This window comes from Arvicanthis niloticus, chromosome X, assembly GCF_011762505.2.
Source record: "Arvicanthis niloticus isolate mArvNil1 chromosome X, mArvNil1.pat.X, whole genome shotgun sequence".
Taxonomy (NCBI): Eukaryota; Metazoa; Chordata; class Mammalia; order Rodentia; family Muridae; genus Arvicanthis; species Arvicanthis niloticus.
Genome location: NC_047679.1, coordinates 24,797,795 through 24,818,515, shown reverse-complemented (window position 1 = coordinate 24,818,515; position 20,721 = coordinate 24,797,795). Strand labels below are relative to the sequence as shown.

The following is a 20,721-nucleotide window of genomic DNA, read 5'->3' as shown; positions in this document are numbered from 1 at the left end:
TGTTGTGTAGTAAGTTCTTTCCTTCCATCATGGGATAAGGGATGCAAATCAGGTGATTAAGGTTGTATCACAAGTGCCTTTACTTGGCAAGTTATTTCACTGGACCTTATTCGTTTATTGTGAATATGCTTGTTCCTAACTTGGTGTCCAAGACCCTATTTTGGTCTTGGTTTTCCCATCTCTCTGGTTTCACTTCTCAGTCTTTTCTTGCTTCTTGTCTTTTCTTGAATGTTCCAAGGCTCAGTCATGTCTCTCTTTTCCTGTCTCTCATAATGTTATTTAACTCAACTTCAAATTCTACACATATATGAAATGAAAACATTGTAACTGGACTTTCAATTTTAATAAAATGAATGTTTTAAACAATAAAAATATTCTACATATGTAACTACCCCCAGCTATATCTCCACACCCATTTCTCTCCAACTTCCAGGTTCTACAATCTAATCATTTACTCAACAATGTACATGATTGAGTGATGGCCATCTCAAACTCAACATCTTAAAGTCTTCTCCCTGAAACATTGGCACTACAAACAGCCTTCTCTGTCTCAGAGAATAGCAATAATTGCCTGTCAGTTACTGGGGGAAAACAACTTGATACATTCTCAAGTCTACTTTATTCATGAAGAAACTTTGAGAACTTTCCTTTGAAAATGTCCAGGCACTTACTACTTCACTGATGTTGCCATGATCCAAGCACCTTGCCCTTTGCTTGGAAAACTGTAGTAGCCCTTCTCTCCAGGATGTCTCCTTGCCTAAAGTTATCCCTTCCCCATACTACCTAGCAGCCAGAATGGACTTTTTGCAACCAAAGCAGGACCTTGTCATGCTCTTAGCTCAAAATTCTTTAGTGGCTCTCCTTTCCCTCCCACACTCAGTGTCCCCTATCACGTTCCACACTTCTACATTTCCATGGCTAGTACCACTGTTTTTAAAGAGTTGTATAAAACATTTAATTTATGGATCTTTTGGGGAAATTTGACACACCATCACTGTATCCCAGCGGAGCCATTAATCTTGTAGCTTGGATGACATTAGCTGCTTCGTTTTTATGGTGTTGTTGAGGAATCAGCTCTTTGCAGAGGCTCAAGAGAAAGGCCTTTGGAGAAATAGGCAAGTTCCATCTAAGATATTTTCAAAAGCTCTATTCACTCTCGTCTCTTTTTCATCATTCACAGTGTTTATCTTCATAAGATTAGTGCTAACAAGTTTGGTCTTGGTTTTTAATTTGTTTTGTTTTTATTTTTTTATTTTTTTGCCTTGAAGCATTTTTGGCTGGCTATATGAAATACATTTCTGGACTTCTGTCCTCTGAATTTGCTCTACACCGTTGTCTTGTGTATCCCATGTGGCTACTGAAGCTCTGGGGCATGCAATCTGAGGGTACAGGCAGTATCACTTTTCAACATGGTATATAGTTTTTATTTTGCATCTTTTGTTTGTTAACTTCTTGAAATAAGCTCCACAGAGGCATTTTCATCCCTCCCGTATCCCAAGAGTCTGTGCCACGTGCTTCATATGAAATAAATGAAAGTATCATTACTCTTTCACTTGAGAGCTTTATAACCTATGTGGAAAGATACTAGGACAATGAGTAACAATTAGCTTTCATTGTCAACCTCACATAAGCTAGAATCGCCTGGAAGAAGGGCCTCTAGGCATATCTGTGGGAGGTTATCTTTATTATGTTAATTGAGATGGCAAGACACATCAACTGTAGGTGGCACTGTTCCCTAGGCAGGGGATCCTGGGCTATATAGGAGTAGAGAAAAGGACTTGTATGTGCATTCATTGTTCTCGTGACTGAATGCAATGGGATCAGCTGCTTTAAGTTCCTGCTGGATTTACTTCCCCATCATGGTGGACTGTACCTTGAGCTGTAAGCTAAAAATAAACCCTGTTTAGAAAATTGTCCATTTCATCCAGATTTTCCAATTTTGTTGAGTATTGGCCTTTGTAGTAGGATCTGATGATTTTTTTTTTGAATTTTCTCAGTTTCTGTTGTTATGTCTCCCTTTTCAGTTCTGATTTTTATTAATTTGAATACTGTCTCTGTACCCTCTGGTTACTCTGGCTAAGGGTTTATCTATCTTGTTGATTTTCTCAAAGAACCAGCTCCTGTTTTTGTTGATATTTTGTATAGCTCTTTTTGTATCTACTTGGTTGATTTCAGCTCTGCGTTTGATAATTTCCTGCCATCTACTTGCTTCTTTTTGTCCTAAAGTTTTCAGGTGTGCTGCCAAGTTGTTAGTGAATGCTCTCTCCAGTTTCTTTTTGTAGGCACTTAGAGCTAATTAGTTTTCCTCTTAGCACTGCTTTCATGGGGTCCCACAAGTTTTGGTATGATGTGTCCTCATTTTCATTAAATTCTAAAAAGTCTTTAATTTCTTTCTTATTTCTTCCTTGACCAAGTCATCATTGAATAGAGCGTTGTTCACTTTCCACATGTATGTGGGCTTTCCATTGTTTCTGTCATTATTAAAGACCAGCCTTAGTCCATGGTGATCTGATAGGATGCAAGGGATTATTTCAATCTTTTTGTATCTATTGAGACCTATTTTGTGACCAATTATATGGTCAATTTTGGAGAAGGTACCATGAGGTGCTGAGAAAAAGATATATTCTTTTGTTTTAGGATGAAATGTTCTATAAATACCAGTTAAATCAATTTGGTTCATAACTTTTGTTAGTTTCATTGTGTCCCTACTTAGTTTCTATTTCCATGATCTGTCCATTCCCAGGACCAGATGATTTTAGTGCAGAATTCTATCAGACCTTCAAGGAAGACCTAATACCAATTCTCTTCAGACTATTCCACAGAATAGAAATAGAAGGAACACTACCCAATTCATTCTATGAAGCCACAATCATGCTCTTACCTAAACCTCACGAAGACCCAACAAAGAAAGAGAACTTCAGATCAATCTCTCTTATTAATATCAATGCAAAAATACTCAATAAAATTCTTGCAAACCAAATCCAAGAACACATCAAAACAATCATTCATCATGATCAAGTAGGCTTTATCCCAGGAATGCAGGAATGGTTCAATATTTGGAAATCCATCAATGTAATCCACTATATAAACAAACTCAAAGAAAAAAAACCACATGATTATCTCACTAGATGCTGAGAAAGCATTTGACAAAATTCAACATCCCTTCATGGTAAAAGTCTTAGAAAGATCAGGAATTCAAGGCCTATACCTAAACATAATAAAAGTAATATACAGCAAGCCAGTAGCCAACATCAAACTAAATGGAGAGAAACTTGAAGCAATCCCACTAAGATCAGGGACTAGACAAGGCTGCCCACTCTCACCCTACCTATTCAATATAGTACTGGAAGTCCTAGCCAGAGCAGTTAGACAACAAAAGGAAGTCAAAGGGATACAAATAGAAAAAGAAGAAGTCAAAATTTCACTATTTGCAGATGATATGATAGTATACTTAAGTGACCCTAAAACTTCCACCAGAGAACTCCTAAACCTGATAAACAACTTCAGCAAAGTGGCTGGATATAAAATCAACTCAAACAAATCAGTAGCCTTCCTCTACTCAAAAGATAAACAGGCTGAAAAAGAAATTAGGGAAATGACACCCTTCACAATAGTCACAAATAATATAAAATTTCTTGGAGTGAATCTAACCAAGCAAGTGAAATATCTGTATGACAAGAACTTCAAATCTCTAAAGAAAGAAATCGAAGAAGGTATCAGAAGATGGAAAGCTCTCCCATGCTTGTGGATTGGCAGGACTAATTTAGTAAAAATGGCCATCTTGCCAAAAACAATCTACAGATTCAATGCAATCCCCATCAAAATTCCAAATCAATTTTTCATACAGATAGGAAGAGCAATTTGCAAATTCACTTGGAATAACAAAAAGCCCAGGATAGCAAGAACTATTCTCAACAATAAAAGAACTTCTGGGGGAATCACCATCCCTGACCTCAAACTGTACTACAGAGCAGTAGTGATAAAAACTGTATGGTATTGGTACAGAGACAGGCAAGAAGATCAATGAAATAGAATTGAAGATCCAGAAATGAACCCACACACCTATGGGCACTTGATCTGTGACAAAGGAGTTAAAACCATCCAGTGAGAAAACGACAGCATTTTTAACAAATGGTGCTGGTTCAACTAGAGGTCAGCATGTAGAAGAATGCAAATCAATCCATTCTTATCCCCTTGTACAAACATCAAGTCCAAGTGGATAAAGGACCTTCACATACAGATACACTGAAACTAATAGAAGAGAAGGTGGGGGAAGACCCTCTAATACCTAGGCACAGGGAAAAATTCCCGAACAGAACACCAATGGCTTATGTTCTAAGATCAAGAATTGACAAATGGGACCTCTTAAAATTGCAAAGCTTCTGTAAGGCAAAGGACGCTGTCAATAGGACAAAACAGCAACCAACAGATTGGGAAAAGATTTTTACCAATCCTACATCCAATAGAGGGCTAATATCCAATATATACAAAGAACTCAAGAAATTAGACTCCAGACAACCAAATAACCCTATTTTAAAAATGGGGTACAGAGCTAAACAAAGAATTCTCAACTGAGGAAACTCGAATGGCCAAGAAGCACCTTAGTCATCAGGGAAATGAAAATCAAAACAACCCTGAGATTCCACCTCACACCAGTCAGAATGGCTAAGATCAAAAACTCAGGTGATAGTAGATGCTGGCAAGGATGTGGGGAAATAATACTCCTCCATTGTTGGTGGGATTGCAAGTTGGTACAACCACTCTGGAAATCAGTCTGGCGGTTCCTCAGAAAATTGAACATAGCATTACCTGAGGACCCAGGTATATCACTCCTGGGCATATACCCAGAAGATGCTCCAACATATAACAAGGACACATGCTCCACTATGTTCATAGCAGCCTCATTTATAATAGCCAGAAGCTGGAAAGAACCCAGACATCCTTTAACAGAGGAATGGATACAAAAAATGTGATACATTTACACAAAGGAGTATTACTCAGCTATTAAAAATAATGAATTTGAGAAATTCTTAGGTAAATGGATGGAACTAGAAAATATCATCCTGAGTGAGGTAACCCAATTACAAAAGAACACACACGGTATTTACTCACTGATAAGTGGATATTAGCCCAAAATCTTGAAATAGCCAAGATTCAACTCACAGACCACATGAAGCTCATGAAGAAGGAAGACCAAGTGTGGATGTCTCAGTCCTTCTTATAAGGAGTAACAAAATACTCAAGGGAGCAAATATGGAGACAAAGTTTGGGACAGAAACTGAAGGAGGGGCCGTCTGGAGATCATTCCACCTGGGTATCCATCCCATGTGCAGTCACCAAAGTTAGACACTGATGTGGATGTCAGGAAGTGCATGCTGACAAGAGCCTGATATAGCTGTCCCCTTAGAGGTCTGCCAGAGTCTGACATATTCAGAGGCAGATGCTCACAGCTAACCATTGATCTAATCAAGGGGTTCCTAATGGAGGAGTTAGAGAGAAGACTGAAGGAGCTGGAATGGTTTGTGGCCCCATGAGGAGAGCAACAATACCAACCAGCCAGAGCTCCCCAGGGTCTAAACCACCAGCCTGGGAACACATAGGGGAGGAACCCATGACTCTGTATATGTATATGTAGTGGAGGATCGCCTTGTCAGGCATAGGTGGGAGAGGAGATCCTCGGTCCCATGAAGGCTGGACACTGACTGTAGGGGATTTCAAGGGTGGAGAGGTGGGAGTGGGGGGTAGGTAGGGGCACATCCTCATAGATGCAGGAGGAGGAGGGATGGGATGGGGGTTCCTGGGTGGAAGGGTAAAGGGATAATATCTGAAATGTAAATATAATATCCAATAAAAAAAAACCCTGTCTCCATTAAGTTTTTCAGCCTATTTTATCAGAACAACAGAAAAGTAACTAAGACAGATACTCTGACTCTATGTACACACACCCAACTCCACCCTCATGAGTAGGGTATTGTCTGCTGGGACCCTAGCATCTTCATATAAGAATAGCTAGCATCTGTCCAGATTCTGTCAGTCTCTTTATTTCTGCGTTTGAAGACCTGAAAGTTGTCAACAGGGAAGTCTCAAATGCAAATAATTCTCTTTGAAAATGTTTGTGGTGTCCTGTTCCCTTTCTCATGTCCTTCTTGACATGTAAGCCTCTAGACCAGTGGTTTTCATCCTTCCTAGTGCTGTGACCCTTTAATACACTTCCTCATCTTGTGGGGACCCCCAACATAACATTATTTTGTTGTTGCTTCATAACTGTAATTTTGCTACTGTTAGGAATCATAATGTAAATATCTGATGTGCAGGAGATCTAATGTGTGAACTGCCCCCAAAGGAGTCACAGCCCATACATTGAGAACCACTGCTGTAGACTGAGAGGCAAGCAGAGGAGTGGCTAGATTCATCTACTCCATTAGCTCATTAAGTATTAAGGCATCACACCCAGAAGATGTCAAACACCTTACTTTTCACAGTGGATAGATCATGTAGACCAAATAGCAATTAAACCGAAGCAGATATGAATGACACCATAGAGCAGTTGGCTCCAACAGACATGTACAGAACATTCTATCCAACAACAGTAGAACAGAGATGCTCCTCACCTTACAGTGCAGTTACATTCTGATATCCTCATTATAACCTGCAAATGTCACACAAGTCGAACATTCATTTAACACATGTAATGTACCACACATCTAATTTACCCTAGCCTGTCATAAGTTTGCTCAGAACACATTAACCGGCCGTTGAGCAAATTCATCTCACACCAAGCCTATTTAATAATAGTAAATTGACTGTTTCTTCTAACTTAGTATTGTACTGAATGAAAAAAGCAATAATTGTATGGGAGTGCTTTATCTAAAATTTTTGCATATGTGTATGTGTGTAGTGTACATGCATGCATGGGGACACACATGAAGGGTGCATATACATAGGTATGCACATGCATATGGAGTTCCAATGCTGACATCAGGTGTCTTTTTCAATCACTTGTCTCCCACTGAACCTCAAACTTGCCATTTTGGCTCATCTGACTAGCCAGATTGATTTCCTGTCTTCAGTTCTCATGAAATGGGATTATAGAAGGACCATGTCCACATGGCTCTTATGTGAGTTCTAGAGATCTGAACTCCAGTACTCACATTTGCATGGTGTGGTAGTTTGGAAGAGAATGGCCATATGCTCATATTTTTTAATACTTTGTCCCCATTTGGTAGAACTGTTTGGGAGGGATTAGGAGGCATGGCCTTGGAAGAGGTATGTCACTGGGGGCATCCTTAGAGGTTTCAAAAGAAACCTTTTCTTTTGTGTCTTTCTTCCTCTAGTTTGTCAATGTAGATTAAAATGTGAGCTCTCACAGGTTCCTTTGCTCTGTCATCATGAACTCTAATTCTCTAAAACCATTAGCCAAATTATTTGCATTCTTTTAAAAGTTTACTTGGTCATAATGTTTTATTACAGCAATAGAAAAATAACTAAGATACATGAAAAGTATTTATAAGCTGATCCATCCTCCCCAACCCTGCTTTGGGAAATTTTTTATGATAAAATCTCAATGTTTATTTAACTTACATTTTCATTTAATATTTATTTATTTATTTATTTACACTCTAGATTTTATTCCCCTCCCGACCCACCCTCTGTTCCACATTCCATACCTACACCCTGCCTCTCTGTCTCCACAATGATGTCCCTACCACCTACCACCCACCCCACCAGACCTCTAAACTCCCTGGGGCCCCATTTCTCTTGAGGGTTAGGTGTATCTTCTCTTACTGAACCCAGGCACAGCAGTCTTCTGCTGTGTACATGTTGGGGGCCTCAAATCAGCTGGTGTATGCAGCCTGGTTGGTGGTCTAGTGTTTGAGAGATCTCGGGGGTCCAGGGTAATTGAGACTGCTGGTCCTCCTACAGGGTTGCCCTCCATCATAAGTCAGGGCCATCTACACACATTTTCCTCAAGCACACATAGAAAAGTTACCAAAATAGATCATAGACTAGGTCATATGGTGGTTTGAAAAAGAATGTTCCTCATAAGCTCAGATGTTTGAATATTTATTACCTAGCTGGTGGCACCAATTGGGTAGGTTTAGGATGTGTGGCTCTGCTGAAAAAAAAGACGTGTCACTGCAGGTGGGCTTTGAGGTTTAAAAACACTCATGATGTTCCCAGCTCCCCCCTCCCTCTTTCTCTCCTGTTTGTAATTCAAAATATGAACTCTGCTCCCTGCAGACACACCTTCACATCTGCATCTAATTTTAACCCTCAGGCACTATAAATCCAAATAAACCCTCCCTTCCTATAAATTGCCTTTTTCATGATGTTTTATTCAAGCAATAGAAAAGCAACTAATCCAGTCCACAAGACAAGTTTCAACAGATCTAAGGAGGTAGAAATCATATGACATTTTCCCAACTACAATTCGTTAAAACTAGAAATCAATAACTAAAGGAAATTCTAGGGGGCAAAGGAAAGGGGAAATGAAACAATGCATTACTGAACAACCAATTCATCAAGGAAGAAAGTGAAAAGAAAATCAAGATGTATCTTGACATAAGCAAAAATACAACACCAAATCCTATGAATGCAAGAAAAGGAGTTATAAGTTTCTAACAATGAAAAAAGCTCTCCCCTAATTTAACTTTGCATCCAAAAGAACCTGAAAAAGAACTACGCCCAAATTAAGGAGAAGGAAGAAAATATGTATGAGAACAAAAAGAAATGAAAGATACTTCCTCCAAAAAAAAAAAATAGAAAGGATTAATAGAGTGAAATGTGGGGGGGGGGGGCGGGTGTGCGCGCACGCGCTGAGAAGATGAATTGACAAACCTGCAAATGAAGAAAAAAAGAAGTTTTGAGAAACAAAATTATAAATCAAAGAGAAGACAGCACACTTGTCCACAGAAATAAAAAAGGCTTGTGAGACTACTATGAACAAGTGTAAACTAACAAATTGAATGGCCTAGAAGAAACAGAAAAATTCCTAGAAGTGAGGAATCTACCAAAGCTGAACCAGAAAGACAAAAGGAATCTGAACAAATAAAATATAAGAATTTGAATTAGTGAACATAACCCCACCACCACCACCAAAAAAAGAAAAGCTCATGTCAGGTATGGTGAAGCATGCAGATAACGCCAGCACTTAAAGGGTAGAGGTAGCAAGTTGAAGAGTTTAAGGTCATCCCTTGGATACACAGAGTTTGAGGACACCTTTAGATACATGAGACCCTGTCCAAAAAGAAACACAAACAAACAAACACCATGGAAGAAAAGGCAGAAAGAATATAAGAGCCAGATGCCATGTGGAGTCCTTTTCCTGGCATGATGTGTCCATTGCCCTCTCAGCAGCTGTCAAGTATCTACACAAAACCTGCAGGAAATTCTTTCATAGAGGGGGAAAGGGCTCCTGAGGCTCTGCCCCTCCCTAAGGACATATAGGTAGTTGACAGTTGCAAAGAAGGGAGGTGCATGAGACCAACTCTTCTTGGAGGATCTATAGGGAGTTAATGGTGACCGTGGGAGGAAGGGACATTTTCTTGAGTGATATAACCACTGATAAGGTATTCATGTTCTCATAAATAATTCCTCCACCATGCTCCTGTAAGCAAACGTAATTAAACTCATTAGGTCATACACACACACACACACACACACACACACACACACACACACAAGCAAAACCATGTAAGTAAAAGGAGGACTAGTTGAGAAGAGGAGGAGAATGAGTGGGAGAGGAAAGGAGGATAAGGCAGTGTAATGGGGGGTGAATTTGTTGAAAATATGCATGTATGTGGAAATGTCATAATGAAACTCATTATTATGTATAGATAATATATGCTATTAAAATTTATTTGCAAAGGAAAAGGGAAAATTAAATGCTGATGATTTGGCAATGGGAAACAAGACCTTGGGATAAACACACATAGGATATTCCTTGCTACATTATTCCTACTAGACAAAACATGGAGTCAACATGTCTGTCCAAAGTTAAATAAGTAAAGAAAATGAGGTGTATGTGAGCCGGATAGTGATGAAGAGCTCCTACTAGTACCTCAGAGGACCCAAGTTTGGTTCTCAGCAACCCTGTCAGGAGGCTCACAACCACCTGTAAGTCATGCTCCAAGAGATCTGATGCCCCCTTCTGGACTCCTTGGGTGTTTGCACTCACATGCATATAGCCACATATAGACACACACAAACATAGGTAACTGTAAAATTATAGAAATGGTCATTCAAATTTAAAAAATGAGATATATACATACAATGGAATTATCCCAGCCTCTATACAAAGAGGGAAGCTCTGACATTTTCAGCAGCATAGATAAACATGACTATCACACCTATATATAGAATCTGAAAATGTTCAAACTCACAGAAGCAGAGAGTACACATGCAGTTACCTGGACATGGAAAGATGTTAGTCAAAAGGTACAAAACACTCAGGAATGTCAGAAGAATCAATTTTAGAAGTCTAATGCACAGTATGGTAAGGACAGGTGACAGTCTGCATTCTTGGCATTTGATAAATATGCAGATCTCAGTGCTCTCATTACAAAGAAAGAACGAATTATGGGAGGTATTAGATATGATAATGACCTTGATAATGGTGATTATTTAAGTTATGTGCATAACAAATTATCAAGTTGTAAATCTTATACAAGTACAGTTAAAAACCAAGCCAGGAATGGTGACACACACCTGTCAGGAATGGTGATCCACACCTGTACTCTCAGCACTCAGAGGCTTGAGGCAGGAACACAGTGAATGCAAGGCCAGCCTGGGTTATACAGTGAGTTCTAGGACAGCCTGAGCTATTATAGAGTGAGACGGTGGTTCAAAATAAGACTACAAATACTAATAAGTAATAGTACTTTTTCTAAATAATGTGGAGATGTTCACATAACTCAGTGGTACATGCTTAACATGAATAAATCTCTGAGTTCAATTCTTAACATATGCACCACCACAACCACAACAATAACAACAATAAAAACCTAGCCAGTGATTCAATCATATAATCTCATTATTTGGAAGGCTACAGCAAGAGAAGTGTTCAAAGCCAGTTCAAAGCCAGGGCTACACAGTAAGTTATATATTTATGGCCAGTGTGAGCCCAGACACGGTGTCAAAAATAATAATAATAAACCTATTCCCGGGAATATTTACATTTCAAAAGTAAATGCTGTGAGTGGGCAAACGCAACCTCTCAAGATATGGCAAGTCTGTTACTCGAGATTTAGAAAACAAAATCAGAGCTGGAGAGATGACTTGCTGGGTGAGGCATTTTGCTGTACACACATGAGAACCAAAATTAGAATGTCTAGAACCCATGTAAAGCCAAGCAGAGCAGCACACATCTGTAATCTCATTACTCCTACAAGAAGATGGTTAGCTTGCAGACTAGCCGACCTAGCATAAGCATGGGAAGGGGAGGGGCTGTTGCAGGAGAAGAAACAAGATGGAAGGAAAGGACCAACATCCAAGGATGTGCAAATTTGCACAAATGAGCACATGCGCGCGCACACACATGAGCACCCAAGAAAACAAAACCAGTATGATATTAACAATAAGAAAAGATAAGAAAGGACTAGTCCTTTCACTTACTCATTAAATACTTCCTGAGCAGCTAGGGGCAGACACTGTGCTAGGAACTGTGACTAGAGTAAAGGATCTCTGGTCCAATATGTGAGTTTAAATACTTTATTTAAGCTTGAGGATATAACTCTGTGGCTAGAGCTCATACATTAATTAGCACATACGAAACCCTGGGTTTGATCCCCAAGTAGCAAAACTGAACAAAACCAGAGCTTTCCATAATAGCCCTAGCATGCATTTACATCAATTAGCTTATGTTTTTCTGCAGAAGAATTCAGCAGGCTGGCCTCAATTATTAGACATTATGAGTAGGCATGTTTCTTTGCCAGGCAAATAAAAAGCACAAAGGATGTATTTTCGTAGCCCAGCATGAAAAAGCTGTTAACCCAAAAGACAGGTTTGAAAAAAAAAAACAAAAAAACAAAAAACTCTGACATCTGAAGAAAAGCCAACGCATTACAGTCTTGTAGTAGAACTATTGAAGAATTTTGCTGTTTCCTGTTTGGCCAGAACCACAAAAGGATCAGAAGTCTCTCTCTCTCTCTCTCTCTCTCTCTCTCTCTCTCTCTCTCTCTCTCTCTCTCTCACACACACACACACACACACATACACACACACACACACAACCACCCACAAATGTTATCAGATATCATAAATACACACACATGCACAAACACACACACATACAGCCACCCATAAATGTAACAGATATCACACATACACAAACACACATACACACACAACCCAGAATTGGCCTCTGTCTGCTCCTTCTGAACTGATCTTAGGTGGGATACGGGATACTACGCTATGAGAACCAGGCTAGGAGCCCTCTCTGTTTCTTATTTCATAAGGTGACAACTGGGCCTTTCAGATATCTTCCCTGATGTGGTGCACCCCCTTGTGAGGAAACCTCTGCTCTGTCCATTTTGCAAATGAAAAAACAAAGATCAGGAGAACCAAGTGACTCTTACAGATGTAGCGATATTATAAGTACTGGTACAAGCATTTTAAAACTCTGAGTCAACCAGTTCAGGGTGGAATAGTTGCTTTTTCTTGGTTAATGGGGATTTGTTATATACTTCTAGCAGACAAGTTTTAGCTATTTTGTTCCATTGGAAGGCCATTGTGGTCAAAGTTTGTGTCTTAGATTTCAAATGGCCGGTACAGTTCCCACAAATAAGGTGCTGAATCCCAGAAATAAAAAGTACTTATTCCTAAAATATTGGATCTTTCTGGGGAAAAAAAATTGAAAAAGTCAGGTTTCCTAAATGTATGTTATTCTCACTAAAATACACTGTCTCCCAGATCAAAAGCATTGTCAAGGACTGGACAGAGAACTCATTGCTCTTCCAGAGCACCCACATAGCATCTCACAATGGCCTCTAAATCCAGTTCTGCAGGATCTGATGCCCTCTTCTGATTTTCACAGGGGCCAGGCGTGCATGTGGTGTACAGCCATATGCATGTAGGCAAAACACCTCATAGGCGCAAAATAAAATAATAATTTTAAAACTTTGAACAAAGTTTTGTGAGACCAAAATATACAGTTTAAGAAGGCCAGTAGTAGAGTGCTTGCCCAGAATGCAAGAAGTCCTGGGTTTGTTCGCTAATGAGTGTAGGCCTATAATTCCAGTACTCCAGAGGGGTATCTGGAGAATGAGGGCTTTGAGGTCGTCTTTGGCTACATAGCAAGATTAAGGCCAGCCTGAAACATAAGACAATGTGTCATAATATAAAAGTAAATAAATAAGCATCTCTCTAATTCTAGTATCAGAATGGAAGTTATTCTTTGTTCAGAAAAAGAGAATCAAGAGCTGGGTTTAAGGATTTTACTGGTTTGTGGAGAAATTCTCCTCTCTCTCTCTCTCTCTCTCTCTCTCTCTCTCTCTCTCTCTCTCTGTGTGTGTGTGTGTGTGTGTGTGTGTGTGTGTGTGTCCGCATGTTTGTGCATGCATGCATGTGCATGTGTATCCTTAGAATTAAACTTAAGGCCCTACACATACTAGTTTTAAATCTGAACTATATTCCCATCCCTGGGATTATTGACAAGAATAGAAATAGCATCTGTGACAGTGGAAGAACATGAGCAAAGCACATTCTTTATTGCATCTACGTTTCTTGAGGTGATAAATGGGAAATGATGAAATAGATAAAGTTCAAATGAACACTAGACAAATTAATCTAGTGTCTATGACAATTTGACAGAGGAATACTAAAAATGCTCATATTTTTCATCTATGTTGATAATACTATTGGAACAAGAAATACTATTGGAACAAGAAATACATCTATGTTAATAATACCCTGGAACAAGAAATACTCAAAATATTCATAGACTGGACTATGAACAAAAGAATTGTGTATTTTCTCCTAATGCAATGGAAGAGCACTGGTCAAGGGGGGATGGACTTTATCTACTGCTATAGTTTGGATCTTAAAGTCTTCTAAGGGACCATGTGATAATGAAGCCCTTGGGAAGGATGAGCTGGTAGGAGATAGCTTGTAGATGTGCTTGTAGGAGATAGCAGGAAGTAAACCCTTCCCTCTTTTCCTGCTTGCTTCCAGACAAAGTGAGCAGTTTTGCTTGGCTCCCCTCTCCCTCCAGGATGTGCTCTCATAAAGCCAACGAATCATGAACTGGGAGCTCTAAAACTGTTATCCAAAACAAACTATTTCTCTTAATAAGATGCTTCTCTTGGGTTGTTGTTATGATAACAGAAAGTTGACTAACACAGCTACTAATAATAATATAGATAGTGAGTTCCAGACCAGGTAGGATTACATAGTGGGTCCTGGTTGGTTTTGTGTGTCAACTTGACACAAGGTAGTCACAGAAAGGAAGGAGCCTCAGTTAAGGAAATGACTCCATAAGGCATTTTGTCAATTAATGACCAATAGAGGAGGACCCAAATCATGATTGGTAATGCCATCTCTAGGCTAGTGGCCCTAGGTTCTATAAGAAAGCAGGCTGGGCAAGCCATGAGGAGCAAGCCTGTAAGCAACACCCCTCCATAGCCTCTGCATCAGCTCCTGTCTCCAGGTTCCAGTCCTGCTTGGGTTATTGTCCTGATTTCCTTCAATGTGAAAATGTAAGCTGGATAAAACCTTTTCTTCCCAACTCACTTTTTGGTCATGGTGTTTTGTTACAGCAACAGAAACCCTAAGAGTGAGACCACACCTCAAAAAACAAAGAAACAAACAACATACATGATGCAATGAATGCTAGACACTTGAATGAAAAGACATTACATATGATGCTTTGTAAAGTTCAAAACAAAACTAAAATTGTTTATAAATACTTGTGCTAAATTTATTTTGTTTTAAAGGACAGGAGTGTAAATTTCACAATAGTCATTATTTTGGTGAAAGAGGAAGAAATTATGAATGAGAGACAGCCTCTGAATGTTCATATCTTAATGTTCTTCACAACCTGCATATTGATTACATGCTGCATTTATTACTTTATACGTAAACTATCATCTGGTAAAAAAAATTAAGGGAAAAATATATTCTCTGCCATCCTATTGTGGGCAAATTCTCAAATGATCTTAAGAATGAGTTGGGGTTGTGGTTTAGTGATCTAGCACTTGCCTAGCATCCATAAGGTCTTAAAGTCAATCTACAACCATTGGGAGAAAATTATCAGAAACAAATCAATTTTTTCATGATAAATTAAAGATTTATAAGAATTGAGATGACTCAGTGCTTTAAAAAGTCTCACTGGTCTAGCAGAAGACCTGAGTTTGGTTTCCAGCATCCATGTGGCAGCTCACCAACACCTATAACTACAAACATCAGAGGATCTGACTTCTTCTTCTGACTTTTGAGGGATCCTGCATGGAGACTACACACACACACACACACACACACACACACACACACACACAAAGTTAAATAAATATTTAGAGAAAAATACTTGAGATGCTGTAGACATGGTGATGCATGTCTGTTATTTCAGCATTTGGGAGGAGAAGGCAGGAGGATCAGGAATTCAAAGCCAGCCTTGGCTACAGAGGGTCTCTCTCTCTCTCTCTCTCTCTCTCTCTCTCTCTCTCTCTCCCTCCCTCCCTTCCTCCCTCCCTCCCTTACACACACACACACACACACACACACACACACACACACACGTGCGCGCGAATACATGAATTGAGAAACCAGCCATGTAATGTCTAAATTTTGGTGCACTGGACCAATAAGGCATTTCTGCAGTCCTTTAAAGCAGTCCTCTCTGCTGACACAGTAGTTTCTGATCTTCCCAAATCACCCTCCCAACTCTGAGCTGGCTCAAGTTAGCTATCCCACTCCCTTCTACCAGATAAGATCATTTGACAGATTGAGTAATGACTTCAAGAAGTTATCTTTTGATTAGCCAGGACAAATCCTCAGTCTGGAACACTGGCCAGGTATTTTTCAAAGCCTGGGAAAACAAGAGGATCATCTACAGCTGGCATATTCTTGGTCTCCTTGATGCTCCAAGGTAAGAGTTCATAAAATATGGGGGAAATACTAGCAAAGCCTTTGGGTGTGCGAATTTATAATTGAGAGTTTTCCTGAGAACAATTCTCTGCATGGTTATGATCCATTTTCAAGGAGCTGTGGGGCCATCTAATGTGCTTTGACTTGCTTTTCTATCCTTCTTGTCCATATGTTAGTCTCAGGGTCAGTAAAAGTGAAAAAAGAAGGAAGCCAAGGGAGAAAAGTAAGTGAAGACACGAAAGGGGAAGAGGAGAGAAGAAGAAACTGTGTAAAAAGAAGAAGAGAGGGAAATGAGAGGAAAGAGAAAGGCTAGTGGAGACTGGATGTGGGGACAGGAAAGAGGCAGTAAGTAAAGATTGAGTGAGTGATGACATTTACAGAAAATATCTCACTGCAGTCTCATCCTTGTGAGGAAGGTCATGAAGCTCTGACCTGATGAAGAGAAGTTCAAGAGAACTGGCATGTGGCTCAGTGATAGAGTGCTTGTCAAAGTCAGACATGAGATGAGACCCAGGCTTGAATTGCTAACAGCAAATGAGAAGGGGAGGGAGAGCCTTAAAATCACAATCAATATATGACTTTCTCAGGATTTCCACTGCTGTGATAAAAAAAAAAAAAAAAAAAAAACACCATGACCCAAAACAACTGGGAGAGAAAAAGGTTGATTTGGTTTACAGGTTATAGTCCATCACTGACAAATGTCAGAGCAGAAAACCAAGGCAAAAACCCAGAGGTAAGAACTGAAATGCTCACTTAGAGGAGCCTGGTTTGACTTCTAGCACCTACATGATAGCTCACAACCATCTAGAACTCTGGTTTCAGGAGATATGGTGCTCTCTCTGAGACCAGAGACTCCACAGACACTAGACACGCAGGTGATTCATGCCTGCAGGCAAAACATACATACACATACAAATAAACCTAAAAAGAAGAAAACACATTTCTACTGACTCAACCACAGAAAAGCTGGTACCAGGAGACTCTAAAACAAACTTCCAATTATCTCATAAGAATATTATATAGCTCTTTTAAATATCTGAGATAGGCTCTCACACCATAGTCCAGACTGGTCTCATGATTAACTGCAATCTTCCTGCCTCCATTTCCTGGGTGTCGGGATTAGAAGCATCAGCCAGCATGCCCAACTATAATGAAATTTAAGAAGAGTACAACAGTGAATACCTATAGACTCAGCCCTGGGGAGGCATGAGTTCAAGGCCAGCCTGAGCTACATGGTGGGTACTAAGCCAACCAATGGTATATAATAACATCTTGTCAAAGAAAAAAGTAGAGAAAAGATTAAAGAATGGTTTTTTTCTGTGATCTAGTATTTTAAAGGCTAAAAACGTGTATAGATGTTGAAAAACTCATACCTATATTTGAGTATGTCTTATTCTTTCCCTGAATATCTCTCTTTCTAATAACCTCTGTGCTTAAGAGCTATCTTTAAAATGTCTTTCAATAAATCTCCAAAAGAAATGGTCAAATAACCTGACCCTGGCTCGTTCTGACCCCAGAGAGGGTATCACATAAAACCAAATGGGGGCAGTACAGCCATGGAGCCAGGGTTATGTACAGGTGGAGTGCTAAACCCTTTCTCGTATCCTTCCTGTGCTCTGATCAGAATGTCACAAAGTATAGGTGAGGTGCCTGTCTGTAGCTGCTGCTCCAGTGTTCACTAGCACCCAGGCCTTGAAGTGAAGGAGAAAATGGAAGCTTTCAGCCTTTCTCCACAACCCATCCCAGGCTCCCACTGCGGGTGAGCAGTCATGGTGAGGCAGAAGCAGCAAGGCACAGATGATTCATCATCTGGAGTCCTTCCAGGAAGCATATGGAACACTCCCAGAGGTAAGTGATAGGGTTTCATAAAGAACTCTCTATAAGGCAAAGGCTAAGGCTGAGGGAAACTAACAAGGCATCCTGCAGTAGCGTGGGGTTAGCAACTCCTAAAAAGAGAGCTGTAAGAGAGGGTGGCCCAGATACCACAGCCATCAACATAGGAGTAAAAATGACAACTATGAGGATTCATTTTCTTTTGAAACAGGGTCTCACTGTGGAGATCAGGCCAGCCTCGAACTCACAGAGACCTGCTTCCCTCTCTACTTCCCAAGTGCTGGAATTTAAAGGTATTGCCCTTCCATGCCAGGCTATGATGTCTAATCTTGCTTGTCAACTTGGCAGGATCTAGAATCACCTAGAGGGCACCCTCTGTCTGCACGTGTCTGTGAAGGGGTTTCTACACATTGGGTTAACTGAGCTGGGATGACTCTACTCCAAATGGGTGGCATCATTCTAGGGGCTGCAGTCCCAAACTGAATTTAAAAAGAGAAGTTAAGCCATTTGACAGTATTCATCCACCAGTTAGTTGCTGAATGGGTACAATGTGACCAGCTGTCTCGTTCCTGCTGAGTATCTCCCCCGCTATAATGGACTGTACTCTCAAACTTCTTTAAGTCGATTTTGTCAGATATTCTGTCAGAGTGACAAGCAAAGCAGTGCAACAGCCCACCAGGAGGCAAGGCAGGAGTCATAATATATGATCTGCCATTCTCTCCTGTGCTTCTGTAATGTCCTGTGGGAGCTGTCCATTGCCACGAAGCAAATAAGCTCAAAGATATGGTCCATGAAGCAAGGCAGAGAGGGATGAGAAGTGGACACGGAGGGAAGAGAGAGAATAGTCAGCATAATCATTGGAAAATTATGTGTAAGCAGAAACCTTGCTTTGAGAATAGTCATCACAGCATTGTTTATAAAGGCAAATATATGGAAATTACCTAAATGTTAGATGGGGAGGGGGGAAGTCTGTGATACTCACAGGGGGGCAAAGGCTGTCTTGCCTATTTATATATATAATCTCCAGCAATTGGAATGATGCCTTCCACAGCAAATACTCATTAAACATTAAAAATGCGGGTGTGGGGAATATTTCTTGAAATAGAAAAATGCTCAAGACTCAATTTCTAAAACAAAAAGAAAAGGTCACAAAATTATTTGGTAATGATCCCATTTTTCCTTCTGAGCTTGCTACAGACATAAATACAGGATGATGGTTTAGGCAAGAGATAGAATGACTACTAATGTTCTGAATTAACAAGTAAGACTATTTTGTTTTGTTTAGGGTTGGTGTGCGCATTTGCTTTGTTTGGTGTTTGTGTGTGCGCACGCACACTTCATTTGGTTTCTGACTTTTCTGTACCATACAAAGATAGCTCTCTGGCAATCAAATAATGCATCTTTTTCCTCTTTTATTCATAAAACAGTGTTTGTTTTCTTTTCTGTTTCTTGTGTCACCTCTTGCTCCATAACCTTGAGAGTGGCAGCAGCAGATGGTGTGGCAGGCATGTAGATGGAGGGAGGAGAGGGAATCCCACCATATGGAAATCATGACTCACTCACTGCTTTCACATCTTGCTGAGTGCCCAGGACCAAAATACCAAAGAATGCCGGGTGGGGAGGGGGGTGGGAGGCTAGAAAAACCTGCTGTTCCCAAGCCTGCAATCCTAGGAAGCTTCCAGTGAGATTACAGGCTGAAAGATGACATTAAATGATGTTTTATTTATGCATTAATGCTTTGACAATTCTATATGTGTGTATAATGAATTTGAGTCATAGTCTGCTGCTCCCTTATTCCCCCAACTCCTGCTGAACCTTTTCTTTTTCCTATCAAGTCCTCTTCCTACTTTCTTGCATGTTGTTTTTGTTTTTGTTTTGTTTTGTGACCCACTGAGTTTAATTAGGGTTGCTTGTATGAGCATACGTGGGGATTATTTACTGAAGCATGAGCAAGTTACCAGTAGCTACATCACAGATGATGATGCCCCTACCCCCAAAAGCCACTAACTGTCAATAGCTCCTCAGGGACACTTGAGAGTATTTTTAGGCTGTATAGAAAGCAAGATAAATAAGCAGGAAAAAAACATTTCTGCTGGGGAAAATGCCTCATTACCAAGTAGCAGAAAGAAGAAACCTTCAGTTCCTGTGCTGCTTTCATCTCAGCCATAAATAACACTTTCCTTCTTTCCTCCTCAGTTGCCACCATCCTCATCCTCATTCCCATCATCACCAGCAGCATCAGAAATACCATTACCAGTGTAACATCTTCCCTAAAGTACCACCGTTTTCATTAGCTCTGTTCTCAGTAGTAACAGTCCTAAGAACAATAAATATGGCATCTGGGTGTATACACTGGAATGCTATGCATAGGGCCCTTTGTAGCTCAGTAAGCTAACCAAGATGAATACATTATTATCAAACGAGGAGGTAACACGATGCTTGCAGGCTAATATACTAGATGAAAAGTTTATGAAAAATTTTAAAGGAAGAGTAGGAACATCAAATAATGTACCACCCAATATGCTTATGCACATTTATTTGCAAACTTCACACATTCTTTTATTATAACACAAAGCTATATGCATGATAACATACACAAATTGCACTGTCCTGATGACAGTATCACAATCAATAGTCTTAGACTTAGAAACGGAGCTGGCGATAACTATAGATTAAATACAGGTGGAGAACAAGCCTTGGGTTTGGATTCCCAACTGAGCCCCAAGTTAAGACATTTAAGGGGAAGGTACATTACTGTCATTCCAGCATACCACCACCAGGTAACCTTGAGCTCTACTCATTCAACAT

At 39.9% G+C, this 20,721-nt stretch overlaps 1 pseudogene; it reads right to left on the bottom strand.

The window, feature by feature from the left end:
* Nucleotides 1-954: 954 nt before the first annotated feature.
* On the bottom strand, nucleotides 955-20,164 carry LOC143435550 (ribosomal biogenesis factor pseudogene; annotated as a pseudogene).
* Between the last annotated feature and the right edge of the window lie 557 nt (nucleotides 20,165-20,721).